The sequence below is a fragment of the Branchiostoma belcheri genome, unplaced genomic scaffold, assembly GCF_001625305.1.
Source record: "Branchiostoma belcheri isolate BF01 breed outbred unplaced genomic scaffold, Haploidv18h27 scaffold91, whole genome shotgun sequence".
Lineage (NCBI taxonomy): Eukaryota > Metazoa > Chordata > Leptocardii > Amphioxiformes > Branchiostomatidae > Branchiostoma > Branchiostoma belcheri.
In genome coordinates, this window is record NW_017804587.1 from 1,272,256 (window position 1) to 1,282,475 (window position 10,220).

The following is a 10,220-nucleotide window of genomic DNA, read 5'->3' on the forward strand; positions in this document are numbered from 1 at the left end:
ATAGAGTGGGCAAATATACTACAATTATGTATCACAACAACATTGATGTTTTGAATAGAAAACGAATATCAGAAGGAAGCCTTTGAAACAAAAAACGGAACAGCATCACCCCAATCGTCTAATGTATGTCTAATTGTTTTCTCTTTCAGAAACAAATTTTCGTATATTTACTACACATCTTGATGGGCTAATAAAAGACTGTGATAGGAGAAAAGAGACAACTGACATAAATGAAATAAACGTCTTCATTGAACGAATTTTCATCTTATGCACCAAGGCCACAAAAATACAAAGTGCTTGTCGAATTCTACCAATTGAGGACGATTTTAGGACTGGCATTTCGACCATCGCAAAAGAACTACGCAGTCTTCTGAAGAAATGGAACATTAAACGGGAACATGCCCTCCCAAAACCCAAACGCGCCGAAACATTCTCGCCTGCTGAGGACGTGCCCGGGGAAGGGCCGGGAAGGCCACGTAAGGACATACCTGTTGAGGCTGTGTTACATGATATAATTGACTTAGATTATACGATAACAGACGTGGCAAAGAAACACCACGTTGACCGATCAACAATCTACAGACGTCTAAAGGAGAATGGCATCAACATACATGAGGAGCGGTATAGCGAAATTTCCCAACAGGAAATAGAGGATATAGTCAGACGTGCACGACACGACCACGGTTTCAAGGACATGGGCCAAAAGGTCATGTTTGGTCACTTGCGGTGAGTTTTATCTGCTTTGTTTCAAGTCCTGCATACTGGAACACTATCAATGGCCACGTGTATCCACATATGCATTAACATTTCTTTCTACCACACAACACTGGCACAAGTCTCAGAAATATTTTGCTTGACCAAACAATAGGTTATTCAATCAACTTGCATATGACAATTTAACTGCTACATAAAAAAAAAATGTCGAAGATTACAGAGATGTTTGTGTGTACGTGTGTGTGTGTGGGAGGGGGGTGTATGTGTGTTTTTTTGTGTGTGTTTCTGTGTGATACATTTGAGTGTAATGTTCTCCAGAGCGATGGGTGTACGGGTTAGGCGCGAAGATGTTCGAGAGGCTTGCCGAAGCGATGACCCTGTGGGAACAGCTTTACGCCACCCCATGTTCAGGACAAAGGTCACAAGCCACGCATCGTATGACGCCCTTTATGCTCAACATGCATGGCATTTGGGTACGAGAGTCTTATATAGGATTTGGTAGAAAGGAAAGATATTTAGCGGGGACAATATTTTGACAGATCTGTCATGTGTCTGCATAAAGCAACGCTCATAACATTACAAAACACCTCTCGAAAAAGAAGAGCTAAGAGGAACCCCTTTTTTCTGTTACTGGCTCCAGTCATTCTTAGATTTTAGAATGAGAAGTGTATTAAGTTAACTTACAAATAAATAAATATTGAACTATAGAATCAGAAATCCATCACGTTCTATTTTTCATTTTGTCTCTTATCGTTGTATATATTTCCAAATTATGAGTATATTTTTAGACGTTTACCAAACACTCAAAGTCATTTGGCCGTTACATAAGGTCCGTGCATATTACATAAAATATCCTGTATTATTACGTTCGTGCCCATGTTTTTTTCTATAGATGGCGTTGAGAAGCTTCAGATGTATGCCCTATATTCCTATTCACTCGTCGATGGATATAGCAAAAAGGTACATTGTGATTGCACAAACTTTCTATCTGGCGTTTTAGTTTCTTTCTTTTCAACTAAGTACATTAATGTAGCATTACATTCCGAGGTACCATAATAGCTCTGTATTTAATATTTGTCATCTCACTCATTCACTCACTCACTTACTCACTCACTCCCATTTGTCATATTTCTTCTTCGCCTTAATGCCGAACATCATGATCATGAAAATGATGGATCCGGGATTTCACCATTCATTGTAAGTCCACTATATGAAAAATGAAAGTACATTCTTTTTTTTTAATTGGCAACGAACGTATCGATTGATTTTCAGGTGATGAACGTACGTGTGGCAGGTAGCAAGAGGAAGTACCACGTGTTCAAGACTTTCTACGAAGCATATAATTTGTATGGGATTCCTGACATGTAAGTGTGTTTCATAAACAGTTCTCACTTTAAGAACATGCATGCATAAATGTGTAACAAAAATGCAGGGGCGGACATCAATTTACTTTACTATAGTATGAGTCTTTCTCGAAATGAACTTTCGCTCCAACAGTAGCTTACTCACTCTGACCATGTAAGATTGATTATTATTTTTGGAATGGTTATAACTAAAAAAAGGACATCTCTTGTCATCATTTCAGCGTGCGTATCGACAAAGGATACGAAAATATGGACGTCAAGGTGTTCATGGATGGTAGGTGAACTTGGACAATTAGTTTGAGCGTTATGTTCGAACTCTTTTCTGTTGAAAGATGCTATGTTTTAGAATAATTGTTAGCGATTTCTGTCTAGTGGTGAAGTAATGTATCATGATTTTTATATATAATTAAGGAACACTTAGGATAATTTTTCACAAGTTGTGTCATGTTACTGTCACATCAAGGCGTCATAGAAGTCATGGTACAAATGACAACTAAAGATATGGACCATTTTTATTTCTCTATAGTAACACAACATTGTCAGTCCTGTTTAAAATTGACTCTTGCAATGTCCCTATCTAATTATTATTTAATTCTTAGCCTACCATCAGCGAGAAGGAGGTGTCCAAGGACAGAGCATACGGTAATAAAGATATCATAAAAGCTACATACATGTTTAATCAAGACCCTTTGACCCATTTTATACTTTTCAAAGTGTGCATGTTCGTATTTTGGTTTTGTCCACGCAAACCCGCACAAGCGCGCGCGCACACTCACACTCACACTCACACACACACACTCACACACACACACACACTCACACACACACACACACACACACACACACACACACACACACACACACACACACACACACACACACACACACACACACACACACACACACACACACACACACACACACACACACGTTTAAGAAGAAGACAAGCTGAGTGCGAAATGTCATCATTATGAAATTAGCCTACTTGAGGTTCGAGCAACTGCTAAACCCGTTCTACTCCCGTCGGCCTTTGCGCTATCTATCTCCGTAACAAGAGCGCCGTTTCAGAATTACCTGAAGCAGGTGGAGACAATGAATAGTTCATTGCACGGGTTACGTGTGTTCAGTTACCTCAGTATATAAATAAAAGCAACAGCGATCTCAACAAAACCTCGCCCTACTGCCCATGCATGGATATTGACAGACTTGTTCTTCTTACCCCGTTTTCTTCTTAGAAACCAGCCCGTGGAAAAATGGCACCAGTACGAGGAAAAATACTGCCTGTTCCCCTTCAGAGACATATTCAAACAACTCGAGCGTGAAGGGCACCTTGACCGGTCAAACGAAGGACATCTTATGGTTCTGCATTACGTATTTCTGCCAAGGTAAGTTAGCCGAGTTTTAAAAATTTGTACAAAGACGATGCAGAACTTAGCGTCAAATCAAAATTGTGATCACGTCACACATTCACGAATTTTTTAGCCTCCCGAACGCAAGCCGAACGCCCGCCCACCAGTGGATAAGCTGGCGTTCCGCTGGGTCGGCTACGCCAGCCCAAAATGTTAAAAACATTCATGAGTCGTTCGGGAAGTTCGACCATATCGGGCTGGTTTTCAACCGTATTACATCAGCAAAACACAAGCCAGCCATCCGGGAGTAATTCAGCAGTGTTCAGGATGTGTTCTGCTTCATGTTTCAAATTTGAATCCAGTTGAAGCCAAGAAAGGTAGGCGTGGCCTAAATCTGGACTGAGTGCTCCCGAACGCCAGCCGACCATGCAGGTTCGGTTGGCGTCCGAGCACTCGGACCAGATTCGGGAAAGGTAGTGAATGTGTGACAGGGGCTTCATCCAGAGTAAATCTGCTGCTGGGGTGGGTCGGTAATTGTCAGGCCTTTTGCTAGGAGCGCAGATAGAGTTCCTTAGGCTAGATTGCAGACACATTGAAAACTTAAGTCTGAATATAGTTTACATCTATTTATCCATGACACCTTGCTTTGTTTTACCTAAACAGGATCAACAGCGAAATGGACGTAACAGTCAGGTCGTGGAACAGCCACCACAGCAGCAGCTTGGACCATCACAGCCTGGATAGGGTCTGGGAAGATTCGGTGAATTCCTCGGAAAATTCAGAGAAAACCGCGATAAAAGCAATCCCACCCCCCAAACATGCACAGAAATACGGCACACCTGTTGACATGACCGACTTCAACACAACTTACGAAGGCATAACGGATGACAATCTTAGGGATCCAAGGGTAGCAATGATGCCACAAGCCTTAAAAGACTTCTTGGATCAACACATGGGGGAAGATGACGCCGGACAAGACGACATGGGAAGGATGGAATACATCAGAGCATTAGAGCTGACGGAACAATGGAGCCGTCAGCTCTAATGCTCTGATGCTTCCCGTGTCCGCAAGACATTAGAGGAAAGTGGTTTTCGCTATGTCTGACATTCATTCATTATTGCCCTCCCCTGTCCCCTCGGCTTCGGGCCAGCGGCACTTTCACATGAGGTCCCATACTGAGTTAAGCATAGGCAGGGGTCATAGTGGCTGTTGCCATGGCAACGGGGTCTGACCGTGAATGACTGGTACATTTCAAGTGAGTTAACGTCAGTACCTGGCATACCAAGCAAATTTGGTCGAAAATAAACGGTTGCCAATTCCATGCCGATGCCCGTTCCTATAGGATTTATCTCTCACACACAGGGAGCCCCTTTCAGTCAGCGCTCTGAGTGAGCGATTTTTCCTCTGTGAGAGAGAGAAACTCTGTCTGTGAGAGCGATTTCTACTTCAAGTTTTGGAAGATAAGCACATGCTCTGTTTAACAATACATCCGATATTAAGTCCGGCACACACACATGAAGAATTGGTCTTCCACATAGGCCCGACAAAAAGGTTGCCCAATTGCGATAACTTTCAGCCGCTGGTAAGCAAGTGGAAGACCATTTTTTCTGTGTGAGGGAGTAAATTGTCTATGGGAGTAATAGAGAAGATAGAACTTAGTCTAGTTCTTCGATCGACCTATCAGATTTGGGTCACTCTCAGGACATGATTTAAAATTACATATCTCGTTAATGATCTCACTAGAATCCTAGTATTAGATGTTTTGTTTATCACATCCATCCGATAGTAAACCCGAACGCAAACTCACACGTTTTTACATGAAAAAAAAAACAACACACTGTCAGTGTTTATTCACTCTCCTTCGTTTACTTTTGAAAGGCCCATTGAGAGCCTCAACTGAATAACATTACAACTGACAGAAATCCTAAAAGATGTTTGTATGCACTATGGGCGCGAAGCGTGTAAGAGTCATGTAAAAGTCATGTAAAACGAAAAAAAAAGCAAAACTGCGCTAAGAAGGTTTGACGGTCTGGATGCCAAACCCATAGCCTGGATGCCAGCCCATATAGCAAACTAGGCCCAAAGTTATCTGGATGGCAGGCCTTACTTTGAAAAAACAGTTTTCATGACAAACAGCCGACTGACTTCGAGCTAAATGGAGCGGCTGGGAATCCACATTTGCTGGTTGTTACCCCTTGTTGTTTATTTATCTAATTTTGTCGTCTTCATTTTTTTTCTCGGTGTTCTGTTGTTTGTGGAAGGCATCTTAACAAAAAACTTCATTTTTTTTTCTGAGGAAGTGGGTCTAATAAGTTCCCAAAATTAATGTTAAATCCACATTTGCGATGTGGACTCCAGTTACGGTGGAGAACTATCAAAGCTCTAAGGTCATCTAAAAAAAAACTGTGTTTCCCAAGATGTAAATTATAGCTATTTTTACGCTTTGATGTCATTGTGGCGCCTACTCATTCATCTAATTTCACGGTAGGGAGATACTGTGGTGAGATAACATGACCGGGGAATATGGTAGTGGAACAGGTACCGAAAACTGTATTGCTAGGTTTACACATCGATCCAACTCTATCTTTGAAGTTACATATCAATCATCTCACTGCAAAATTAGCTGGAAATCTTGCATATGTTAGATGTTATGCTAGTTTCATGTCAGACGACATTTGCAAACTTGTTACCCAATCTTTGGTTCTGTCTTGTATCATGTATTGTGCACCAATTCTTGATGGATTGTCAGAAACATGTGTCAGAAAGATCCAAGTGTTACAGAACAAGGCTTGTAGGTTAGTTTTGAAGTGTTCATACGAGACACCCATCGCACAGATGCACGCAGATTTAGGTTGGCTATTGGTAAGATCTAGAGACAAGCTGTGTGTAAGCACATTGAAATTATTTGCTATAGAAGAACCAAAGGATATCAGTACTTCCATTGTACCTGTTCAGAAACGTCATGGTTATTCAACAAGACAGTCAATGAATGACTTTTGTTTACCAAAACCCAGAACTAATAGTGGGAAAAGGATGTTTGTCTACAGATGTAAAGTCCATCTCCCATGTCAAATACTTTACCAACAGGGTGGTGCAATTCATAAAAGTCAGACAGCTATCTTCAAGGTAGAATTCATGTTTTTTTAATGATTGCCATGTAAATAGTTAAGGTTTTTTATGCGATGTGTAATCCCCTCTGTTTTTTAAATGATTCATGCTGTAAGTTAAGTGTAAATATGTTGTAAGTTAAGTGTAAATATGTAGGATTGTGTCTGTAATTGTGATGTTACATGTATTTGTATTGGAACCCTGGAAGAATAGCCCATAATGGGCTAAAGGGTATCTCAATAAACTGAAAACTGAACTGAACTGAAACTGGTCTCCAGATGTTCCCGGCGAGTCTTATCTGCCCTATCGAAGCAGATCATATGTTACAGGTCAGGGGCCCACTCTAGCGAATGGATACTTCCTGGCCAATTTCATACTCCATTTGGCCACCCATGGACGCTGAAATGCTAGTCCGGTCTTCGTGCACTGCCCTCTAGAGACGATTGTTTGATTGGAAAAACAGTCACAGACAAATCAATCAAATGACTCTGACAGGTTTCGTGCCCATACACACATTTTTATGATTTCTTGACGATATGTAACAGCCCTGAACTGTCAGTCTGTGATTTACAACGATTCGAAATGAAAACACACGGGAAAACCAGTTTTGGATTATTATTGTCTTTCCCAGCCAGTGTACTGCTGGTCGTAATACCGTAGGTTGGACAACATTCCATTGTAATCATAAATCACTGTTTTCTTCTCACAGAAATCAACGGAGGAGCTCTCTGTATATTTGATTGAAAGTGCTGATATTAATTGGTAACAGTGATGATGCGTCCAGAAAGCAGTAACTGTTACAGATCATATTACATCACCCATGGGTTTGGAGAGAAAAAAAATTCATTGCAAAAGACAAACCCCGATAAAAAGCCAATTAAACACGCTAAAATACCCCCAAAGCAAAAACCTCAGCTCGGAGAGTACCTAGTTTCACCCTCTGTGCAATCTTTTATCGAACTATCTAGACTAATCGGGCAAAATCGGGCGAAATGGGGGGAAAGGGGGGAATCGGCATACTTTGCAGGCTGCTAAAATAGTAGAATTCGGCCCAAAAAGAGATACAATTCGCCAGGGGAAACATATCAATGTAGACCGAGAAGACTAAGAAGACCGTGAACTTGATCCATAGAATGTGAACAAAGTTTCTCGTGATGCTGACATGGTGAACAGGGAACAGGCAGGGGCTGGGGATTTGTATCTTCTAAATCCTTCCACGACATTTCGGATGATGATTTCCCATTTTTTTACGATCTTGATAGAGACTGGACAGACTGCCTTCTACGGTGAGCCGAACCTGGTCGTCTGGTCTTGGAAGGGGAGGGGATACAGGACAACAGCATACTGTCATGACACATCAGGATCTGCTTAGAGATGTATCAGGAATATGTGCCGCTCGTCATGGTAAATGCATAGATAACATCACCACGTGCTTTTGTAGAGTGACGGCTAATTTGTCACCAGCTCAGGACAGCGCAGAAATTCAGAGACATATGCAAGGGAGGTGCTTGCTACATGACATGACAAATTACACAGCAAATTGGCGTCTAGGTAACGCCCCTTTCTCAGAAGGGACTGCGGGCAAGAAACGTGTCACTAGCACTGTCCAGTGCGGTCTCGAGCGCCGCGATTTACTTTTACCTGTAGGTGTCTCGCTCCAAGTACGCGCAGGATTTTCAACTCAGCGCTTGATCCGGTGAGAATGTCGTCGTCTGGTAAGTTTGCTTTCACTTATTCTTACAAATGTAAAGATAGTCAAACTCGCCAACTATTTGCTTTTGATAAGGGCATCTCTAGATTTGTATTAACCTGGTTCCAGGCGCAGCACCCCGGGCCCATGGGTGAAACCAGCTCCCATGTTAGATTTGCCTTGACGAAATAATGCGAATTATTCCTCTCACAAGATACCATCGGGTCGTTACCTTTTTTTCGGAAAATACTTACTGATTGTACTTTTCGGGTCTCTCTCACCAAGTAAACTAACTAGAAGTGTGATTTAGCGGTCGGAGGAACTGTCGGTAGGTACCTGGAGGTGCAGACAAAATTTTTTTACGGGGTCCGGATACATTCTCCTAGTGAAAATTTAAATTTCAAACAATAATAATAATAATTTGAGTAGCCTGGGTGACAGACTTTGGCGTTTAATAAGCGATAGATTTTTTTAGGGGGGGGGGCTTTTCGGTTGACCGACAAATATACGATAGCGAGGAGATAATTAGAGCCAGGGACCAGGGTGTTTCTCTATTAACTTGGCATCCAGTCGACCGTGGTTGGAGCAGATTGCCTTTGGGGCGGCAGGAGCTTTCTCCCGCCGGGCTCTACCCAGGCTAGTCAACCATGGCTAGGAGTCGGCTGGGTCGGCTGGCGTTCGGCGAATTCGGTTACGGTTCCGCTGCGCCAGCCGAAATATGTTTCAAAATGTTAAAAACATTCATGAGTCATTCTGACGTTTCATTGTTGGCTGGCTTTCGAGCGTAAGTCAGCAAAACACCAACCAACCATATGGGAGAAAGTCAGAATTGTTCGGGGCATGTGCAAGGATTAAATTTGACTTTTTAACTCCAATTCGTGGTCTGGTCAGTGTTGACGAAAGCTAGCCGAGCCTGGTCGGCTGGCGTTCGGGAACAGATTCGGGGATGGTCGTGAATGCGTCAGAAAGTGTATATGTCTGTGGCAATACCTATTCTACACACAGGTCAATCTTCAAGCTAAAATCATACACTCGACACATATAATGGAATATTTATCATTCAAATTAGATTGTAGGAATTTTATAATTGTTTAAACAACCTCTTCCGTTACATTTGTATTTTGCACAATAACTAAAAAGGCTCTGTCGTCTTTGTATTTCTTCGGCCTCATTTCCCTGATTTGCAACAATCGGACAGCAAGTATCTTTCTTTGATTTTACAGAAAGACTTCAGAGCGCATTATCGGCGATTCGTCACCCACGTCCCGCCCAGAGTCAGACTGCGGCCAAGAAACCAAGACTGAAGAAACTTGACTGCGTCCTGGACTGCTTCATTCTAGAAGATGACGGTATCACAAGGAGCTATGTGTCCCTCAAGTCAGGTAAACTGTCTTTTGGTTGATAGACTTACTTTATTTTGGTTGATAGCTTAAGCTTGTGGCCAAATCTCTTTATATCAATTGTCATTGTCATCAATGTAACAACACTTTTAACAATGAAAATCTACTTTTTGAAATTCATTCAGTAACCCATGTAAAAGGGAAGCAGGTCGAACAAAATTTCCATGACCTCATGCCTTTGCCAAATGATCTTAAACCTTCTGGTGGACGAATTATACATTTCTTTTATCCGCGAAGGAGGTCATGACCTCCGGACGGATCGAGTCTTAAAACGAAGCCTAAACAGTTGCTGTACTCGCGATACGTTTGATGGGTGGGGACATACTAGTACTTTGGTACGTCATTTGCTAGTATGGTCTAGTTGATGCACGTTGTTACTCTGTGAAGGTCATCCTCCTGGGATGGGGTTTTGTGCGCGTGAAAAATTTGCGCGCGCGTGAAAAATCTGCGCGTGAAAATATGCAAATTAGGCGATTCCCAGGGGGTCTTGGAAATTTTACATTTATTCGGGAATCTTAATTCTATCTTTTAAAAGGGACTTGTTCAAATGTGAAGTTTTCACGCGCAAAAAAGGTTAAAATTTGCGCGTGGAGA

The 10,220-nt window shown here is 42.0% G+C and overlaps 2 protein-coding genes and 1 long non-coding RNA gene across 5 annotated transcripts in view; 2 read left to right on the plus strand and 1 right to left on the minus strand.

The window, feature by feature from the left end:
• LOC109488110 (serine protease 23-like) overlaps nt 1–10,220 on the minus strand; it is a 164,901-nt gene that overhangs the window by 45,146 nt on the left and 109,535 nt on the right. The window lies entirely within an intron of this gene.
• The window catches only part of LOC109488115, a 62,261-nt gene that overhangs the window by 24,667 nt on the left and 27,374 nt on the right, over nt 1–10,220 (plus strand). The gene's annotated exons all lie outside the window — the stretch shown is intronic.
• The window catches only part of LOC109488111, an 11,704-nt gene continuing 10,863 nt past the window's right edge, over nt 9,380–10,220 (plus strand). Inside the window, exon 1 of the mRNA XM_019792275.1 lies at nt 9,380–9,608. The gene's annotated coding sequence lies outside the window, so the exon portion shown is untranslated. The remainder of the gene's footprint in view (nt 9,609–10,220) is intronic.